The sequence below is a fragment of the Canis lupus genome, chromosome 3 (assembly GCF_003254725.2).
Source record: "Canis lupus dingo isolate Sandy chromosome 3, ASM325472v2, whole genome shotgun sequence".
Taxonomy (NCBI): domain Eukaryota; kingdom Metazoa; phylum Chordata; class Mammalia; order Carnivora; family Canidae; genus Canis; species Canis lupus.
Window position 1 is genome coordinate 19,693,234 of NC_064245.1, and position 21,767 is coordinate 19,715,000.

Sequence of the window (21,767 nt, forward strand, 5' to 3'; positions counted from 1 at the left end):
AAAAAAAAAGCAATCTATGATTATATGAGAAATCTAAGTATTTTCATGAGTTTTAAGTATTTGCATGGAAAAGTAAACAATAATAATAACTAGTCAGTATCAAAAATGATTTGACTTTAAAAGTAGAGAGTGCAGGGATGCCTGGGGGTCTCAGCAGTTGAGAGCATCTGCTTTCTGCTTAGGGTGTGATCCTAGAGTCCCAAGATCGAGGCCCACATCAGGCCCCCTGCATGGAGCCTTTTTCTCTCTCTGCTATGTCTCTGCCTCTGTGTGTGTGTGTGTTTCTCATGAATAAATAAATAAAAATCATAAATAAATAAATGTAGAGAGTGCAAATTAGAAAAAAAATAATTAAGTCCAAGTAAAGAAATACTTAATACAATATTCCAAGTGTTTGTGAAGTGGATCTTTGTCCAGAATAGTGTGTTGTTTGGAAACAATTTCTACAATAGATTCAATAGATTCCATGGTTCTGAAAATTAATTAGAACCTTAAAATTAGCTATGGAAATTAGCTACAAACTAATGAGTTCGGGGGGAAAAAAGAAAGAACACAATATGCCAACTTTCCAACCCTTTCTCCAAACACTTTCCCATCTTAAAAATTACTCGTTTTCAAGATTCTTTGCATTGCTTAAATCCATAACTTCACCTTTTTGCTCACTTGCTCACTCCCCAAGGAAGTCTAAAACCAAATAAACTGCCATAAATTTTTACCAACAAAATATCATTTTCCGATCGATTTTTTCTTAATTTTTAAAATTGAAAAAGGTTTTATTCAATTAGGTCACTACTCCTGGCATAAGGCCTCTGAAACATTGTTTCTCAGACACTAATGGGTCCTGGAAAAGTTTGAAACTCTCAATTCATTATGACTTTGAGTAGCTGTTTTGTACCTAAGAATGAGCATTGATAGAGAGGTTGGGACTAAACACATAATTTTATGAAATATGATGAAAACATAAGGGTTTTGTTATGACGCACATAACAATCAAGAACCTGTTTCTTTTTAGCAAGCTCCTAAAAAGTACCTCCCGTATAATTATTAAATAAAAACACTCACTTATTCAGTACTCAGCCAGCTTTTAAACTCTGAATAAGAGAAGTACACAGTGAGAGAGGTACTTACATGGTTTCCTTGGATACTGGATGATGCCATTCAGGTCTATGTTTTTATCTGAAAGTGGTGCCCTGTGGAGAAATGAGGCTTGGTGAGTGGCTGTTTATACATAGTAAGTAAATAGGAACTTTGTTTATTTTACAAAGCATTTTTTATTTTGACCCAGATTTCTTTTTCTCATCACACCCAAACCTTGTAAACAGCAATAAAATGGTAGAACAGGTACTTTGCACAACTCTTTCTAATACCACTTAAGAAATCATAATTATTAAAGCAGAAGCTCAGAATGCTTTGGCTAAACACATTACTCCTTGGGCTACTTTATATATCTTAACTACTATATTTACATCAGACATATCAATGAACACTGCCTGCCTCTCTATTTTCCTTCAAAAGGAATTGTTCTCAAACTGTCAATAAAGAAATTAATCTAAAAAAATCGCATAAGTGATAAATGTCCTTACCTTAGTCAAAGAGTAAGAGAACTCTAGCTCTACCAGCTTCTACACATCCAGGGTTTCCACAGACATTAGCTGTCATTTTAAACGTAGTAGTGGGGTCCTAGATTTTCAATAGTTTAAGGGCTACGAGCACACAATTTTGACATTCAGTCTCTCGGAGCTACACGCAGTCTAATTTTGGTAGCATGATTAATCCCTCCTATGTGATAATTTTTAACCTTCTAATATTTCTCTGGATCGAAAAGAACAAATGAGCTACAGCAAAGAATGGCAACTAACTTTAATGCTTAACACAATTTAATAATCTGAAATGAAGTAAGTGTGTGCTATGTTTCCATTAAAAAGTTTCCAGCCACAATTAATTGAACAAAAACTTGTCTTGTTCCAAGATTATTCTTGGAAATGTAATTTTAAAGTCTGCGTGAAATGAGGAAACTTACTTTTTTACCATATGAAAGCAATCTCATTTTTTAGGAATGATTTTTGGATAGACTTCCAATTTGATATTTTCCATTTGAACTAGCAGCATAGGGGTTTGGAAGGGGGAGGGGAGGGAAGCAGTTCTGTGTTCTTTTGCCAGCACTGACAAAGGTCTGGTTGTCAGTGATACCTTTACAGCTAAATTTACCCCAGAGTGACAGGAACAGGTGCATCTCGGCCTGCCAGACACTTGTGCACAGGGATCACGCATCTTACGGCTTGACGATCAAGGGGGGAAAGCCTGGGTCTTCATAGAAAAGGAGGAGAGACAAACGCAGCCCAAACTGGGGGGTTTCTCTTCAAAGCCAGCTGGTCTGGCTTTATTCTACAGGAATTTTTTTACCTGTCAGGGTTTGGACAACAAAGCCCTCAGCAGGTGCTGAAGGGTACAACTTCCTGGAGAAGCAGAAAGGCACTGGTGAGTTTCAATTGCCAAAATATATTTTTTAATCTTTAAAAGTTGATTTTGTTATCTTGGAAGAGGCACTGCTGAGGAACCTACATTCAGAAAGCTGATGAGACCATTGGAATCAGAGCCAACTAACTCAACAGTAGGTTTGCCTGTTGTAGAAAGTAGAGCTGTTACCATTTGACAATTTTTTACATTTAAGAAAAGTCTTATAGGAAAGACTCTTTATTTTGAATGTTGGTTTCTTTCACTACTAATTCCGATATCTGAAAGATGAAGAATTAATTACATATATGATATTAGACTATTAAATTAAACACACAAATATCATTTCATCATTTTTTATCTAATTCTGTCATAACCTGTCCTGAGTAAAATGGTTTTTTAGTAAATCAAATAAAAATGTGAAATGGTACATGCTCTTTTAAAATGTTTCATGCGCTAGTGTTTTTTATGTGTGCATGTGACAGGAATATGATTACACAGAATATAAAATTAATTTTATTTATAATACATTTTTAAACACATGGATTGCACAGAATATTTAATAATTAAAAGTAGCAACATTTTCTCATTACTTTACAAAGAGTTTCTTTGGAGAAAAATCTTTCGAATAAACAACCAAGACAGTACTAAAGCATGTTTTTACATCACTGATTTCCAAAATTAGTACATTTATATATTTGGTATTTTTATTTCATGAATTCAAAAGTTTAGGCAAAAATAATTTTTTCAGAATAGGATTTTAATTAATACAAAACATGGAAAAATAAGACCACATGTCAGGATATATTTTTAAAAAGTGATTCTATTTCAAGGGCTCATTCTTTTAACTATGCTTCACAGCATTTCTCTACAAATTGTTGTATTATACAAATTGAAAACATTTATTTAAGCAAGTAAGGAGCTCAAAGCTAAAGACTATACATAGTAAACATATGAAACCATTTTAACAACCAAATTCCATATTCACAAGCAACATGGGCTAATGAATGTAAAAGACACACAGCATACACTGATCAAAAATGCTATAAATTATTAGCCATAAAATCAATTTTCTGGACTGTGGGGGGTACAATTGGTATTTAAGAAAAGAAAGGCTCCTACCAACGTAAATTACTAATATTATGAGGTAATTGTTTTATTCTGATGACCTCATAAAAAATTTTCAAGCTACATGCTTAACACATAGTTGTATAGTAAGAAAATCATCAGATCTGACTTTTTAAATAACCACTACATCTAAAACAATTATCAAATCAATAACGATAAGCCACAAATTTGTAAGTATCATACTCTTTTAGACTGATTTAAAGGATGTTTAAAATTATTAACTATTTGTGGTTTGAAAAATTACCAGAAATGATCCAGCCAACCCAAAAATATAATATCTTTAAAACATAATTAAAACCCAAATCTGATTTTAATTATAAATCATTTCATGTAGAATATGGTTCAGAAAATTAAAGTATATTCTATTTTTTAAAAAAGGAATATATTGTGGTTTCAAACTGCTATATTTCTGTGATATTCCGTCATCTTCATTATATTGCTTCTGGCACCTAAGTAGCCATGGTCACTGCATTTTTTAGGTAACTTCATCAGTCTGTTAAAGAATGAATATATACTGTATGCACTTATAATTTTATTATTTATCTGGTCTGTTAAATACTATATTCCTAAAGAATCAGAAATAAGAAATTAGAAATAAGTACTGCAAAACTGAACACACACTCTTACGTCAACTTTAGAATTACACTTGTTAAGTCTTTATGTGCGTTACTATCGGTTATAATTATTATACTGTTTGTCATTAACACTCAATATAAACCCTACAAAAGCTTCTTCCAACCTATTTTTTATGACTCCTGTGAATTATGTAAGTGTGACTGAACCTATTAGAAACAATGTTAAGTATAGCCCAAATATTTCTGAATAACCAAAATTTGTCATTTTAACCATGCCCTGAATTGTGGGCTTAATCTAAAATTCCATATTTCTTCCTTGTAATTATGAAGAGAAGCTTAGTTCCTAGGACAACTGGCAGCTACATGTTCATCCTTTCCAGTTAACCTTCACTTTTGTGTCACAAAAATACCTATGCCAACTCCCTCAATGTATGGAAATGATTTAATAAGTCTTAGTCAGATACTACAACTAAATGTTGCAATGACTCATGTGCCCTAAAAGTTTAATTTAAAAATATATTTTTAAATTTTAAGCATTATTTGCAATATAGCTTCATATCTTAAGAATGGCTTATTTAGAGTGGAAAAAATTAATTATTCTCCTCTTTCAGAAAGACATTTGAAAATATTTTGATTACCCATATATGCACAGGGAAAATCTTGATTCTCCCAGCAACTAACTTCAATAAATTATATTGTGAATGTCAATCTATTTCATTTCAAGACCATGAAGCTTCCAGCTAAAATGGTTTACTTGTAAGTATTTAAAGAAACAAAAATACTTTGGCAGCTTTAAATGTATCTCCTCATTGACCAGCCACCTGACTGACAGCTGTCAACTGTCTGCGGGCCAAATGTAACCCAGTAAAGATAAAAATTACATATTACTCATCCCTGTTGATAATACCTGGTGCCAGTAAGGTTTTCAAGTAGGAATAACTAGACTATAGATATAAAGAAGTAAAAAGGGAATCATTTCTACCACCCACCATGCCTCCTTTGTCATTAACTTATTTCCCCTTCCTTTTCCACTTATCCCACTTCTCTTGATGTCCATATCTCACACCTACAAAGAGTTAATTTCCTTAAAGGAACTTCAGATGTATGTAACAAGTGTGTGACCATGAAAATACTGGGCAGCCAGGTAATCATGCCCACACATTTCTTTCAATCAAATCTTTTTTGAGCTCATGTAGTGTTTGAATTGTGGGAAAGAGTCTTTGATGCTTTCAACTACTCATTTTTTTTAAAAAATGAAATGGAAGCACAAAAATAAAATTTACCCAAGGTCACCAACATGAGGATGTAGATGTAGACTTGGATCTGTCCTCCAACTTCACATCCAGTGATGTTTTTTTCTGTTAGACTTTAAACATGTGGACAATGAAACTATAAGTAAAAAAAGAGCACATGGAAAATTAATGTGAGTGACATTTCATTGAGGAACTGTTTGCAGCCACCAAACTTAATATCTTATTAGAGAAATACAGTTTTATCAAAGGCATATTAAAATGTAGCTTTAAAAAAAGAACATGAACACGTTAAATACCTATGGCATAAATTCATTTTTAGATTCTCTTTACCATTAACCTGATTTCCAAACTGAAAATATTTATGTTGTGTATGAAACTGCAGCAAGAAAAAATAATCAATGGCAACATATGTGTTTAGAAGATAAATGCATAAATGAAAAGTTCAGGTTGAAAAGTTTTTTTGAAATATTTGAAAATAATTAAAAACACCAAATATACCAAAGCATAAGCATACAATTACCTAAGTACAGAATATAGTAAACAGTTCACATAACCGATTCAAAAACTAACTAGTGTCTGTGTGTGTATATGTATGTGTGTTAATTATAAAACCTCTCTAGTCCCCAGAGGCCTCATCAGCAAGTGTTTCCTAACAGTTCAGAAATTCTATGACTCAACAGTCTGGTATTAATATAAGTATCTGATATTTATTCAAATAATTATTAATTATATTAATATTTTATATTGCTATAATATAATTTGTTGATAGTGCTGCACATCATAGTGATTCAATCAAGGTCATGAAAATATATTCAAACTAAATATTGTATTCTTCTCTGACCATCTAGAAAAGAAATCATTTAGGAGATAACTAGCATGTTCTGAATTTAAAAGGATTTATCTTAACCCTGAGCTTTGGAGCTGTATTTGCCTGTGAGAAGTGTTTGCTTTAAAACCTGAACAAGCAAATGAATTTTTTAAAAGAGAGGGAGGGCTTAAAACACTGATGTAGGCGATGGGAGGAAATTTCCTGCACGGGATTAGTCTAGAATAATCTCCAACAGCTCTATGATACCATTTAGCAACTAAATTATACGATATATCTAAATTCACAAATGTATTTGCTTATTGTATTACATTTAGTCCAAATCAACATTATTAATCAGCAAACCATTTAACAATATGCAATAACAGTATGCAAATCGATTTCAAGCAAAATAATCAGTAAATAATATCCATTTCTAATAATTATGAAGACAGAGGTGTCAAAGCAAAATGTGCAAAAAATTCAGTCATCTCCTTGCATCTCAAAGGATTATTAGTGAAAGTGAATGACTTGTCTCTTGTCTGCCTTTGAAGGATCTTAAATATTTTCTTGTTAGACCTGAAGAGTACTGCCTGAAGAGCACCAGAGCAGAAGTAGGCAGTTATGAGTCGTAATCATTATTTCACTACTCAGTAATTTTGTGACTGGAAACAAGTCATGTAATCTCTGGGAGGATACTGAAGGGATGTGACTCTTTGCTGGGCTATGTGTAAATCATAGGAAAGGCAGGTCTAGAAGGTGTTTATCCAACAAAAGGTGTTTCTCTTGCTTCATGTGAAGTCCCAGTAGGATTCTGGACAATATTGGGTGGGTTCCTGTCTCCATTGGCATGCACTGTCCCCTCCCCACTGCTCTAAAAGCCCACCATACTGGCAGCATTCCAAATAATTAAAACTAACACCAGTTTTTAGCCTGTGAGATGAGTGGGGGAAACAAAATCACTTTATAATAAACTACTGACCAGCTAGCCTTATTTTTCCTACTTGGATACCCTGGTAACAAAACATGAAAGGTCTTACCCTCAAAATTACATTATCACACATGGCTTTGAACTTTTCGGAACACATTATAAGACTAAGTTGACACACACAAAAAAAACTTAAGTCATTTACTGTTTTTAGTTTTATAAAATGATTTTTTTAGTTTAAAAAATGAAAAAAAACAAAACAAAACAAAACAAACAAAAAAAACCAGTCACCACACTTGCTGCCGTAAGCCAGCCTGAGAACATGTTTGTTCGTGTCAGAAAAATGTTGGAACAAGAAACAGGTTCATCAGAGAACCCCTAATCTGAAGTGTTAAAAATATCTAGATCCAAGAGTGGTTAATGGCAGCAGCTGGCCACGCAGAGATGTTAAAAGGCTGGGAATTAGGGATCCCCGTGTTGCCTGGGATGACATTGTCACGAAGGCCCTACCTGATTGCTCGGTAGGCAGAGGTAATTATCGAGGTCCTAAGGAATATTTGTAGTAATTGAAAGTCTTTTTAGGGTAAAGCCACATTTCCTAAGTGATTCTAAATGAGACTAGTCCTGGTTGCCAGGAATCTAGGCTCACAAACAGCTGGCAGTCACTGAAGCATGAATGCGTTCTCAGCTCAGTTGTCACTAGCGGTAGAGGTCCCTGGATCTGAAACCCATTTTACAGGTTTTGGTGAGATACCGTGATCCAAGAACACAGTTCACCCAAGAAAAGATAAGCAACTGCCTCTCAGATATGTAGAAATGAAGAACTATATAGAAATTTGAGAGAATTGGGTCCTCCCATTGCTTAATCAGTCTTCTAATCACAATGGGCAGGATATATGCGGCATGTCTATTACAGTGCCAGCCAAGACAAGCGATGGGAAGATTCTTATCATTCTGACCTCTCACTGTTACTATTTTGAATGGTGTTCACTAATATAAAGTTTCATAAAACTTATGAAGAGTTGAGAGTGAGGGAACGAATAATGAAGCGAACCTAAGGTAAAGAAATAAGACTTCGCAGATCTTATGATCACCCTTAAGGCAGTGGCTTGCAAACAAAATATACATAAGAAACACCCAAGGAGCTAGTTAGATGCAGATTCCTGAGGTTGTTGCTTAGGGGATCTGAGGTGGGGCTAAAGTCTGAGTGAATCTGAGGCCCTCTGGTAAACTGTTCTCTGTGCTAGATTGTTCAGTCCTCTCTAGAGCCTTCCCTTCTTCTGGAGGTCAGTTCTCCTACTCTGCAGTAGCAAGAAAATGAGCACCCAGCGATCTCAAGTTCTAGGACACCAAAGGAAGCCTATGGTTATAGCTACAGAAGTTATATTTCTATTTTTATTTATTGTCAGGTATACTTGCACTTAAATAGTTTAATTATTTTCATGTAGACTGGCAGATAAGGTTCACCCAACACTAGAGATAAGCCAAAAATCATTCTCAAGTTCTACTTGAGTTTCAGGCACTAAATAAAACAGCTTTAAATATGAACAATAGTTTGAATTGACTCTTCAGAAAAATAAAAAAATAGTGTAGAGAGGGCTTGTTATGAGGAATACATGTGCAAATATAGTCAAGTTTTAGAAACTCAAGTGATCATCACTGACCCAGGGAGTTTAGACGGCTATGGCCCAGCAATAAGGAAGAGGAAACCACAGGTTTTATTCTATGTGTGAGCTGTTTTGTGGCCATAGGCTACCCAAACTAGAATCTCACGGCTACAAAAGGGTGAGGTGAGAATGTGTGGAACATGTGGATGGATGGACATAAATCCTTCGAAAATAGATAAACAACACAGCCTTACTTGCTGTGAGTTAATCATCATTGTAATCAGAGTAATTATAGTGATTAATAACCAAAAAAAAAAAATCATAGAAACTCTTCTATGAACATATTATCTGTAGCATACTTTAATTGTTCAGAAATAAGCTCTCTTGTTATCAGTATTTTATTTTGGAGTGATTCAAATAAATAGAAAATTATTAATATCCTATGGTTCTGAAATAGAAAATGTAACTTTACAAAGCATGAAAAAAATCTAATTGTTAATAACCAGTCATGTGTGTGTTTGTGTGTTTTTGGTTTTACGGACTTTAAAACTGAAAATAAAAAATTTACAACTGAAAATGAGAAGATGGAGCAGAAAAGATGAAGGAAGAAAGAAAGGGAAGAAAGGAGGAAAAAGAAAAGGAAATGGAAGAGACAGGATTAAATCTTTTGATTAGCTATTTCCCTATTGCTAAAGGGGTCAAAAGGCATAAGAAAATTGTAGAATGTTGCCTACTTACCCTTATTTAAGTAGTGTTCAAAATCTTTTACTTAGAATCATATTTCTCCATCTCTGAATTTCTTCAGACTATAAAGTAGTACATTGCATTTGATAGGGATGCTCCATATTTACAGGTTTAATGCCAAAGTTGGGAAATGTTGATGTGCCCATCTTTGCACACAGGATGATGCTTTATCCGTGATTTCACAGAGGTGATAAAGGGCAAAATGCATTTTTCCCTCCAGCCCTGAACCTCTCTCCAACCCTTCCAAATTCTAACCTTCATCCAGGAAGCAATACACATGCTCGTCACAGGGCTCTTATATCCCCCTCAACACTTCTGGAGAAATAATCACTAATTATACCTCTGATGGCTTTTGGGAGTAGAAGGGAGTGCACACAGAGGGAGACCAAGTGACAACATGGTAGCTATGGCACAGGGGACATGCAGCAACTGTGTGCCTTCTATACAAGATGGGAATAGAAAAGAGACTGGAACAACAGATACTAAAGTGTTATTATATATATTTTTTTAAAGTAGACAAATTTTCAAGGAACACCGTGATACTTTGCTGATAGTTCGTCTTCCAATCACAATCTCTTCAAAAATCATAAAGTTTCTTCCTCAAGAGCCAGGCTACTCACTTATTGGCACCCAGGGCTCACATACACGTTGGCCAATGAGAGGGACCTGAGACACACTGAAAGTCTCCTCCCCAAAGCACCTCCTGACCAACAGAGCAGGAAACTTATAGAATTTGTATAATCATAGATACTCCTTTGATGTATGAACTCCTTTCAGAAAACTTTTGAAGAGAAGTTCATTTAAAGGAGTAACACATTGACACTGCATCATGAGGTAAACTGTTGCAGTGGCTGGCTCCTCTGATAGAACATAGTCCAAGAGAATTCTGGAACATAAAGAGGCTGCTGAGGAATGATAGGACCTTGTGGGTCAGTCACATCAGTGAAAGGCTGTGAGGAGACAGAGACACTCAATAAAGAGCTATTATTGATTTTAAAAATTGCTGCTGGGTGAGTGGTGCATGCCAGAGTGAAAGAAGGACAAGTTGAAGGTGAGTCTAGGAAGGCTGATGACACAAAGACAAGCTTCAGCAACCTTACAATTTTGCCTATACCACACAGATAATATTGATTTAAGAAGACTTAAAAATTTAAGATTTAAGAAGTCTGATAAAATCAAATATGAACACACAAAAAATCTTTCTCTGAAAAAAAATATGGAACACTGACAAGGATAATATAAATTGGCAACCTCAGAATGTAATATTTCTTGCATAGTATACATTAGTTTAATCTGCATGTTATCCTAAATATTTTATATTTATTTCAAATATAAAAAACTCTATTATGAAATAAAAACTGCTTTGAAGCATGGAAGCTGATGGAAAAGGAAACAACTTCTAAAATATTGTCAGATAAATGAGACATGGAGATGTCTTCCAGGAACATGGGGTAGTCCTTAAAAGTGAAATAGTAAAATGTTAGCTAACATTTACTGAGCATTTTCTACGTGCCAAGCACTCGGTGACTATAGAAGTACAATTTCATGTCTTCCTCCCAGGAAAATGATCATCCTGTGTAGGTCCTGCCACATTCTCTATTTTATAACAAGTACATTTCAAAAATTAAGGTCAAATGGTTATTATGGCGTCTGAGCTTGGATTCTAATCCAGGGTCTCTGACATACCCTTCCCTGCCTCTTGTATATTCTTTGCAAAGATATTTCCCATGACATTCATACATGATATATAACTTTTAATTAATGAAACTAACTTTTTAAAAATTTTATATTACTTGCCAAAATGTCTCCTTAATGGCTACACATTCACATCAGAATACCCTTGAAATTCCCCTTTTGTATCTGCAATTAGTGCCAATTTATGTGCCAGATATCAAATAATCTGTTGGTTTATAATCACATCACAGTTTCCATTAAGCACCTTTTCACTACATTTGGTTTGAATTTAGTTTCACCAGCAAATTCATCCTTAAAAATAATGATCTGCCAACAAACTGTTAAGATTGAATAGCAAATTCCTAAGATTTCTAGAGATCTGTGCAAGGACATTATTACTGAAATAAGCAATTAACCTCCTAAGCTGTCTACCCTGAAGAGGATGACACACATTTAGACACGTATTTCTAAAATATTTTCTGGTGGGGGGAAAAATATCAATTATATCACCTCCTGATATCCTCCTTAAAAGGGAGCAAAGGTCATGAGTCTAAGGAAGCAACACAGCATCATAGTCAAGGGCATCAGTTGGAAACAAACAAACCTAGCTTCGCGTCCTTTGGCACCTAGGGGTTATTAGACCCTGGGCAGGTCACGTCGCCTCTCTAAGCTTTAGTTTTTAAAATCTATAAAATGGGGAGAATTGTAGTGCCTGTCTGAAAGGTTGTTTAGATAAAAAGAAAAAAGTTTATAAAGCAGTTAATACAATTAAATTAGTTAAAGCTGTTAATACAAGACTAACGAATAATGACTGGCCGGCCATTAAATATTATGCACTTTAAAATTATTTTATTTCAACTCTCATTCTAATAAGGTAATATTATTTTTGCACATATACTACAGAACCCTTGTATTACAAATATGAATATTATTCACATAGAAATATCTAACTACAAATTTAGTAAAAAAAAAAATATATATATATATATAGAAAATCAGACCTCCTTGGTTTGGCTCTTTGACTCAGTGAACTAGTATATATTGGTAAATCAAACCAGTTTTCATTCCTGACTTAAATTTAAAAAGTTTTACTGCATTTTACTTTTAATTCTGATCATATTCCAAAATAATTTAGGGAGATTTTTTTTTTAAGATTTTATTTATTTATTCATGAGAGAGAGAGAGACAGAGGCAGAGACACAGGCAGAGGAAGAAGCAGGTTCCATGCAGGGAGCCTGATGTGGGACCCAATCTCGGGACTCCAGGATGGCACCCTGGGCTGAAGGCAGGCTCCAAACCACTGAGCCACCCAGGAATCCCCAATTTAGGGAGAATTCATCTCAAGCAATGAAAATTAATTCTTTCTTTATCCTGGTAAATTAGAATATGGATATAATTACGCACCTCCTTGTTTTCAAATTCAGTATGTATGGGAAACACATAAATCTATGCATGATCTTTCCTTCTTGAAAAAATAAAATTCGTATTATCTTTCTTGGTTTATAATTTTAGGTTATAAATAAAATATTTTAGAAGTAATTTTGTAAGTTCTCAGCTAAGTAGAATACCATCATTTGGAAAATTACCTACAGAGATAAAGAAAACAAGGTACATTTTGTGGTGTGGTGGCTTTATTCTCTCCTTTCTAAATTTCTTTATCTTACTTTGGTGTTCTTACTGAGGAGAGTTAGCAGGAATAGGAATACCAGACATAAATTGTTTGTTAACACTTTCTGAGTCCATTTTTCCTGTAATACATATTTACACAAATTTAAATCAATAGAAATCATACACGTCCCAAGGGGGACTTTATTAAAACCAAAAAAAAAAAAAAAAAAGTCTATAGCTTCTGTTTTGCAAGAACCAGCAAACAGTGCCCTAGACATAGTTGTAATGTTGATCATGCATCGAACAGAGAACAATCTCTAGGTCCCTCTTGACCAGAATGCTCCATTAAGCATTCCATGGGCTCCCCCTTCCTGGCAGGCCTCAGCCCAGCCCCGTTGCCATAGATGGCCATCAGACATTTGGAATGACATCAGGAGATAATCTGAGCAGGCTCTGCCCTAAAGAATTCAAGCTAGCAGGAGACTGAAGATATCAATGTCTTCTTGGCTGACAACAGCATTCCAAAGGTCAACCAGGGTGAAAGAGGATGGACTTGGAGTTTCCAGTGCCTTTTCAACAACCAAGCAGCTAACAAGTATGAAGAAGCATCCCTCAAGACAAAAAAATAATAAATTAAGACAATGAAAGTCTCGAGGTATACTAGAGACACCATGCCTGTGAAAGAGAAATAAGACCACCCATACCCATTCAGTCAGGGAATTTTAGGATTGAAGAGATTTCTACCTCTTAAACATAAAGCTCTCATCCTGAACCAATTCCCACCCCTCTGACGATCTACTTCTCCAGCTTTCACTGCTCTGTCAGCCCCTGTGTGGGTGAACATGGAACTTAATAGTGTAGAGGTAGAAACTTTTTGCAGGAAAATAAGAATGTGTTTTACTACAGTTTACCAATTTCCCAGCCCTGTGCTTTATGTTGAGTGGCTCCTTTAATCTTCCTAACGAAGTTTTAGGAGTAGCACTTTATGTTCCACATTTTACAGATGAGGAAACTGAGGCAAAGGGAGGTTCTATACCTTGTAACTGATCAAATTTGGGGAAGATTATGCTTTACTAACAATTCTCACCTTATGTAATATTTTTTTCTCCCTGGCCTCGAATGCTTTTTAGCTCTTACTTTAAAAGGATAATGCCAAAAAAAAAAAAAAAAAAAAGGATAATGCCACTTCCTCAGAGTATTGTAAGTATAAATAAGGAACAATGTTATGCCAACCAGTCTCTTTAAGAAGACATGATATGAATCTATAAAGCTACCAATAATACATTTTTAGTTTGGGAGACAGTGTTATTTCCTACACACCTTATTCTTTTTTAGAATCTATTCCTAGAAGAATGCTTAGAAGTATTTTCTCTTGTAAAACGGGTACTCCTGTGGAAAATCTTGGGCCAGGTCACCTTCCTGTGGGGTTAATTTGCCTAGGCAGCCCCAGGCAAGGTGCCCTGATGGGGCACAAAGTGTAGTAGTAGATAGACTCTGTACCTTGACCTTATCTTCCTTTTAAATTTCTGGCATGATTTGGAGGTGCATCTGTTAACTTCTCTGGGCCCCTCTTGTCTTCCCTGTAAAAACAGAAATTAGGTGCTTGTGTTGAATGTTCCCTAAGACCTCTCTCAGCAGGATGATACGGAAATTCTGACTTTAAAACTTTCCACACTTGTGCCAGGAAATGCAAATGCCAAGAGTGTCCTAAAATTTGGCTGGTATCACAAAGCAGATTCTTTCTTTCTTTCTTTCTTTTTTTTTTTTTTAACCAGCATTCATTTAAAACTCCAGAGCAGCACATTCCTATAGAACTTTATGCAATGATGGCAACGTTCAACATCTCGCAGTCAAATAAGGTAGCCATCAGGCGTCTGTGGCTATTGAACACTTGAAATGTGGCCAGGATAACTGGGGCACTGAATTTTGAATTTGCCATAATTCTAATATGCTTAAACTTAAAGAGCCATAGGGGGTGGGGGGTAGCGGCTACCATATTGGTAGCAGCTTCTAGCTTCAAGAGCAGGACAATACAAACACTTTGCATCTTTGATTTATTCCGCCGAGTACTGGACAGTGCCTTAGGAGCATGGGTCTTCCCGCCACTCTGGGCGCCCTTGGTTCAGCTCCACTGGGCAGATCAAAGCAGCAGCCCAGGCATTTGCTTTTCGGGATGGCATTTTTGCAAGAGATCCCGGCACTGTTCTCACGTGACGGCAGAGAAAGGGGATGGAAAGGGAAAGGTAGTTTGGGGGGGGGGGGGGGAGGTTCTGTGTCTTTTCTCCCTCGTATCCCAACTGTCGTGTAGTTTGTGGCCTGTCCCTCGCCAAGACGCGCACGTATCCCCCGTGGCAGCTTAACTCCCAGACCCAGCGGTTAAATAAATGATCGCGTAGCCCCTGAGAGGCTGGGCTGCACAGTCCAGCTCGGGGACCCGCGTCCCCTCCTAAGGCTCCGTCAGGTGACAAACACGGCCGAGCGGCGGGACAGGGGCGGCGGCCGGAGCTGCGCCCGCCACGCGGTGCCCCCCGGCGCGCAGAGCGCTCCGAGCCCCGGCGGCGGTGCCAGCGCTTTGTGCACCGCGCGGAGGTGGGCGCCCCGGGCGCCGGGCTCGGACTCCTCCCCGGCGCTCCGCGGGCGTCTTTCGCCAACCGAGAGGGAATATTCCCAAAGATCCCCAAACCAGGCGAGCAGGGGCGACTCCCCGACTCCGCCACCGAGCGTTCCCAGGGCCCACCCACCACCGCTGCGCCCTCCTCCCATCCTCCACGGCCCGGCACGCGGCCTCTCCGCCGGACCCCCAGCCGCTCCCCCCCCCGCACCCCCCACCCCCGAGCCGTGGCAGCGCCCTCGAGACACACGCCGCCACGCTCCCCGCCAGGACAGCGCGCCCCCCTCCGCGCACCGGGCGCGCACCGGGCCGCAGGCCCCGCAGGGCCCCGAGCCCGCCTCCTCCGCGCCCGTGGCGCACGCACGTGGCGCACTCACCCCCTACTAGCTGCCTCCGAGCTCTAGAAACGCTCCCGGGAGGGAGCCCCCGCCCCCTCGGCTCCGTCCGCACCAAGGAAAGTGGGTGGGGGGGAAGCGGAGACGGGCTGAGAAGGAATAGGTAGGTCGGTCCGCTCTGAGAAAAGTGGGTGGGGGGAAGTGGCGCTGGGCAGGGAGCGGAGTCTGGAGGTGGAGAGCGGTGTTGGAGGGGACGACCGGCAATAATTGGATGGCGTTGCGGCTGTTGCGCCTCTGAGAACGCCCAGCCAGCGCGGATTCACTTTCCACCCAAATCACCCGGAGGGATTGTTGCTGCCTGCAATCAATAACTCCGCCGAGGAAGCTGCTGAAACCAGAGGCGTCCCCTGTCTGGGTCTTTAAGGGGCCGTCCGAACGGAATTCCAGCCCTCGGCTTCCCAGACAAAGAAGTGGGCACCAAAACGCAGGACGAGATTTTGAATCCCCACCCCTCCTCCCCACCCCGATCCCAGGTTACAAAAAAAAAAAAAAAAAAAAAAAAAAAAAAGATCTTTAAAAATTAAAGGGCACACACGTAGAGAGGCATCTAGAAAAAAAAATAGTTAAAAGGGGAAGTGTGACCATCCATTCTTTGACTTGAAGGTTTCTGTGATATTTCGAGAAACGGAATAGAATCAATGTTCCGATGAACATTTAACGATTTTGTACGTGAAGGTAAAGTCCATCAGATTTAGCCATGCATAGGGATACTTTGTAATGGGGCACACATTTGCAAGGAAATTAGTGATGTAGCCTTATTTGGGCATACTGATCCAGGAAAAGGAAGAAATGTATCATCATTTGTAGTGGCACTGTTATATTATAAGCCGTAGCATATCCTTTCAGACATGATTCCATGAAGATTGCATTTCTGTAAGGTGAAAAGGCCCTGGGAGATGTGTGTTATGATTCCCACTTAGCAGACTGCAAAAGCAAGCAAAGCTAGGAGAAAGGGTATTCACCAGGTCACCAGATACCCAGTACCAGTCACTAAGTTTAGACTAACTCACTGTGGGCCTGAGCCTAAAAGACTAAGCTCAGCTAACACCCCTAAAGGAAGAGTGGCCAAAATTCATTTCTCCTTGCCTGAGGCAATTTAAAAATAAAAATAAATCTTAGGAATGTCAACCCAAATATAGAGGCTTCGTAAATCTTAATGAGCCTTCCCTGTGAGAAGTCTTGTTGCTAATACAGATGGGTAAATGGGTATTGACCATCCTGGTCTGATATGTCTCTGGGTTGGGAGGAGTAGACTCATTCTGAAGCCAGGGAAAAGTTCATGTGTGTGCTGGAAGTCATAGAAAGCTGGTTTCAAGCAGGGATTAGAACACAGGAGCATTTGTCTGTGCTCAGTATAGTTAAACACTGGTGGGAAGCATAAGGTATTATTGGTAATAGAATTCATAAAGGGTACTGAATCCACACCACTAATCCCGAAGTATTTAAAACTGGCCTTTAGGCGACATGTACAATAAGCCCTTTCAGCAACTACAGTCGCAGCTTCATTATCCCAACTTGACAAATTTTGTTAGCTTGGGGTATGGTGGATTTGACTTTCTCCTTTGTAATTCTTAATCAGATACAAAATTAAAGGTACAAAAAATAAAGATAAATATAGGCTCTTTAGATATGAGATAAAGGATATGATTAAACCTTGGCTTGGAATAACAAATCCTTTGCATATTGCAGATTCTCAATCACAAGCAGTCCATATGGTGTATACTGTGCATAGGCTAAAGCTGTACCTAAAGAATTTTTGAAATTTAGATATTTGGCACTATTTATATTAAAAGATATAAGTATTTTCACAATTAATGATAATTTTAATTATTTTATATTTAACATACATTCATTTGTTTTAAAAACAGAATTAATACTGATGTTACTTCAGATTAGAAGTTTTAGAAATGAATCTATTTGAATGTACTTTAATATCAGCTTTCTTTAAAAAAAAAATGTTTTAACTATGTACCTTGTTGTACTTACACATTTTAAGGTGCCAAAGAAGAGTTGCAAACTGTGAAGTAACTTCTATGAAGAGATGAAGTAAAGAATGGAAGGCAAATGACTGTATGTGTATGTGGTGAGTGCTTAACATTTGCTCTATCATTTACCACCAAGCTAATTCTTAAAGGTAAAACTGCCAAACTCTGTCATTAGGTATCTATAACGTAGACACATAAAAGGGATAATAAAGAGAGTGGTGCAACCATTCTATGCTTTACATTGTAGGCAATACCATGCCATTTTGCCTTAAAGCCCACATGTCACCTTTCAGGGCCTACCTTTGCAAGTCTCTTTTACAATTAACCCATCTCAGGGGAAGTTATGTATCTCATCTCTACTGTAAACTATAAAAAAATATAACATTTTTAATGCTATTGGAATTTGTATCTTACTACTTTGTATATTTTTCTGAACTTCTATGTTCAATTATCATGTTTGTGTTGAAAGTGTTCTGGCTGAAGAGCAAATACTATACAGTTGAATAATCTTGAGGGGTAGATTAATCTATAGCCTCTCTTCATCTTAGGGTGGGTTGCTGTGGCAACCGCCCCAGCTTACTTTAAAATAATTTTTTAAAGCTCACTTCAAGAGCTACACCCAGCGTGGGCCAAGCTTAAAAGCAGGCATACCCAGTGAACAGGGTTTAAGTGTACTGCTGATTTAATGTAGGGATGTAGTAAAGAGAGAAGGGTGGAGTAAGATGGTACACAACCTGGAACAGAAATGAGAAATTAGCACTCCTTAGATTCAAGTCCTGAGGATTATGCTCTCTGTAACTTTTGTGGCACTTTAATTAAATACATTGCTAAACCATTCTTTTGAGGGGGGAACAAGTAGATATATAATTACATACATAATAAAGCACTTATGACAACTATTTAATAAAGGAATTATTTAGTAATGGGGGGGAGTTTATAGTTTATTTAAATAGTATGACAATCCCAGACATCATTTTCTTTTAAATGATTTGTCACCTTTTATTTAACATGATAGGTCACTAGCATCCAATTGGCTTAAAGGGTAGCAGAATTTTCTACTTTCCAATCATAGAACTGGAATAGATTGGAGAATTCACTTAACTCACATAATGAATAAGCATCTGAAGTCCTGAAAAGACACACTCATTAGTTAGGCACAAATCTTGAGCCAGAGAATATAGGCCTCCTAACACCTACTACAAGCTCCTCGCTACACCAAAAAATATTATGATACTAGCCAAGTAGCATTAGGTGGCAGAGATCAGGATGATTTGGGGAGAAAAAAAAAAAATCAAATCCAGAGTATTCAAAGAATACAAAGCACATTTTGTATTAACCACTTTGTGGATTACCAATGAATAATTTTAAATCTTGGTGACTTTCTATTGTGTATTTCTGCACAACATCTTCTGCTTCAACTGTGAAGGCTCATGGGAAGGAAACTAATGCTAATATTAACTTAGGTCACACATAATTAAGAAGCTAAATCTGCTGAGGGGAATATCTTATATTTTAAAAGGCCAACTGTGATACAGTCCAGATCCAAATTATTTCCAAATTATCCACAGTGTGGGGTTATACATATTTTTGTACTTGTACTATCACTGATAATTATGGGCTTGTTATAATGCTTATTATTAAATAATTCTTTCAGATGTTAAAAAGGTAAAATGATTTTTTTTTGAAGGAAAACTATCCAAAACTGAAGTCTGCTGAGGTAAATAGCAATAACCTGTAATCCATCGAAAATAGTATGGCCGAAAGTCATGTATTGCCTGTGTCTATTTGCTCATGTAAAATAGGCTTTTACAATTCATTGCATTAATTTTGGGCATGATGGCAATAGTTCCTACTAATGTTTTGCTTTCTCAAGGCATTTGTGAATCTGGAAAAAATTAATTTCATTTTTATCACCATACATAGACATATCTTAGTATTCAAAATGAGTATGCACCTTTAAATTTTTGGATTTTTTTTTAAGAAGTTGTACCTTGAATGAAAACCTGATACAGATTATCTCTGCCATATTATTAAAATGAATTCATGGTAGTAGCAAACTCACCAGCTGAAAAACAAACAGGCAAAAAATATACTGTAGATCCTAATCTGCAAGAAATAATACTATTTCAGATGACTTTTGCTTTGTGACAGTTTGCCACGCTTTCCTATAATAAAAGCAAGAGATTCATCTTAACTGTGCTGATACAGTCACAATGGTGATGAGCCAGAAGGCTGAAGATTGTTCAGATCTGGTTGTACTTGCCTGTAAAATCAACCTTCTCCTTTCAAGTGAAGCCTTGGGGCAGACACCTAAATGTTGAGCCCACTCTTCTGAGAAAAGCTACTCACATCAAATAGCCCCTACAATGAAGCAGGAGGCTTTTTGAATCACACTGTCCTCACACATTAAAATAGTCTAGAGGCATGGTGCAGAACTTCACAGGAAATGCAACTAGTCATTGGGTTAAACATACAGTGCTGAAAGGAATTTTTTTTTTAAGTGAGGAAATATCTTTAATTAGCCAGATATTTCGGTATACTCCTATTGTCTACTCCTGTACCTTCAACGTTTTCATTTCCCGAACGTATTTTCTCTTCTTCCTTTCACAGGTTTAAAATCTTTTAACTGGGTTTCAACATTTTGTATGATCTGTAGTTCTACTGGCATGCAGTCTTGTCTTTTCATGGTTTGGGTACTATTGGTATATTTTACTTTGGCTTTATTGGGTGTGGTGTCATTGGCTAGAGAAGGAAAGGTGCCCGACCCCTGGTAGCTTTCCTAATCTTGAATATTAACCTTTTTTTTTTTTTTTTTTTTTTGGTAAGGACAAGTGTTTACTGTGCTTAAACCTTAACATAAGTATCTTCCTTATCAGTCTCTAGTTCTGCTTCCTGTGCAGCTGAAACTCTTCAGGATAAGTGAAGTCATCAGCTATCGGATAGGGAAGCCTAATGCATTTGGGAAGTTGGTTTGGTTTACATGTTAATGCTCTGGATAAAATCCAGTAAGGTGTGGAAGAGATAGAAGTGGAGGGGGGGGGGGAGTGGGGGGGGGATCTCCGAGGAAGCTGCCGCCTCGGTAAATATTTCCAAACTGATTAGAAAGTTCATGGCCCCGCGATGAAGTCGAGATTTCAGGAACCGGTAATTATTTCATTATTCTGTACATGCATAAGGCATAAGGAGTCTCTCTGCACGCCGTGCGGCCCTGCAGCCCTGCAGAGCCGAAGAGCGCGCGTCCCGGGCGTGCAGGGAAGGCGCGGGGAATCGAGGGCTCGCAGGCTTCCTGCTCGGGGGCTTTGACGCGGGAGCCGCGGAGGAGCGCACGGACCCGCGGAAGAAAGAAGTGGTTAACGCGTCTGCAAACGGGGGGGTGGGGGCGGGGGGGGGAGGGAGAAGTCGCAGGAGCAACTATTAGGGTCGCGCTCCTATTGGTCAGAGGAAAGATCCCGACTTTGGAAGGACTTTCCTGCCGGCTGGCTCGCGGAGTCCCGGGGGAGCGGGCGCGCGGCGGCCGGAGCCGGAGCCGGAGCCGGAGCGGGAGCCGGAGCTCGGAGCGTCCGCAGCCGCCGCCGCCGCCGCCGCGTGGGGAGAGCCGGGAGCCGCCGCTCGCGATGTTGTCTTCGGTTTCGTGCAATAAAGAATTGTCATTAGGTTTGCGTATGGCATGTGCCATTACCCCACCGTAAAACTAAAATTAGCAAAATGTCAGGAATGGGGAGATTGATTCACCAAGATGCAATTATCATTTAAAAGTGCTTGATTGAGGTACTGATGTTCAGTGATTTATTCTGCATACCATATACATAATTAAAGTAGCGTGCTGGAGCAATTTATCAATCTAGTTGAGGCTGGAGGGGTGAGGAGGGAACTGCTGTATGTTTGTTTTATTACAACGCTCCGAGGTCTGGTCCCGCCCCCCTTTTGCCGAGAGCGAAACTGAGGCTCGGCGCGGCTGGCGGGGCTGGCGGGGCGAGCGCCCGCGGCCCGGAGGGCGAGG

The 21,767-nt window shown here is 38.4% G+C and overlaps 1 protein-coding gene and 1 long non-coding RNA gene across 11 annotated transcripts in view; one reads left to right on the forward strand and one right to left on the reverse strand.

The window, feature by feature from the left end:
• Window positions 1–16,190, reverse strand: part of LOC112654141 (uncharacterized) — a 144,404-nt gene extending 128,214 nt beyond the window's left edge. The window contains exons 1-3 of the long non-coding RNA XR_003132818.3: window positions 15,765–16,190; window positions 5,441–5,546; window positions 1,129–1,190 (exon numbers count right to left, since the gene is read on the reverse strand). This is a non-coding gene — a long non-coding RNA (uncharacterized LOC112654141). The remainder of the gene's footprint in view (window positions 1–1,128; window positions 1,191–5,440; window positions 5,547–15,764) is intronic.
• Window positions 2,249–21,767, forward strand: part of MEF2C (myocyte enhancer factor 2C) — a 169,021-nt gene continuing 149,502 nt past the window's right edge. For 2 of the 10 annotated variants that reach the window (XM_025438536.3, XM_049108263.1), the window contains exons 1-2: window positions 2,253–2,478; window positions 17,779–17,865. The gene's annotated coding sequence lies outside the window, so the exon portion shown is untranslated. Of the gene's footprint in view, window positions 2,479–15,783; window positions 15,886–17,778; window positions 17,866–21,478; window positions 21,536–21,767 lie in introns of those variants that run through there. The other 8 variants (XM_025438537.3, XM_049108272.1, XM_049108273.1 and 5 more) reach the window with 8 other exon arrangements.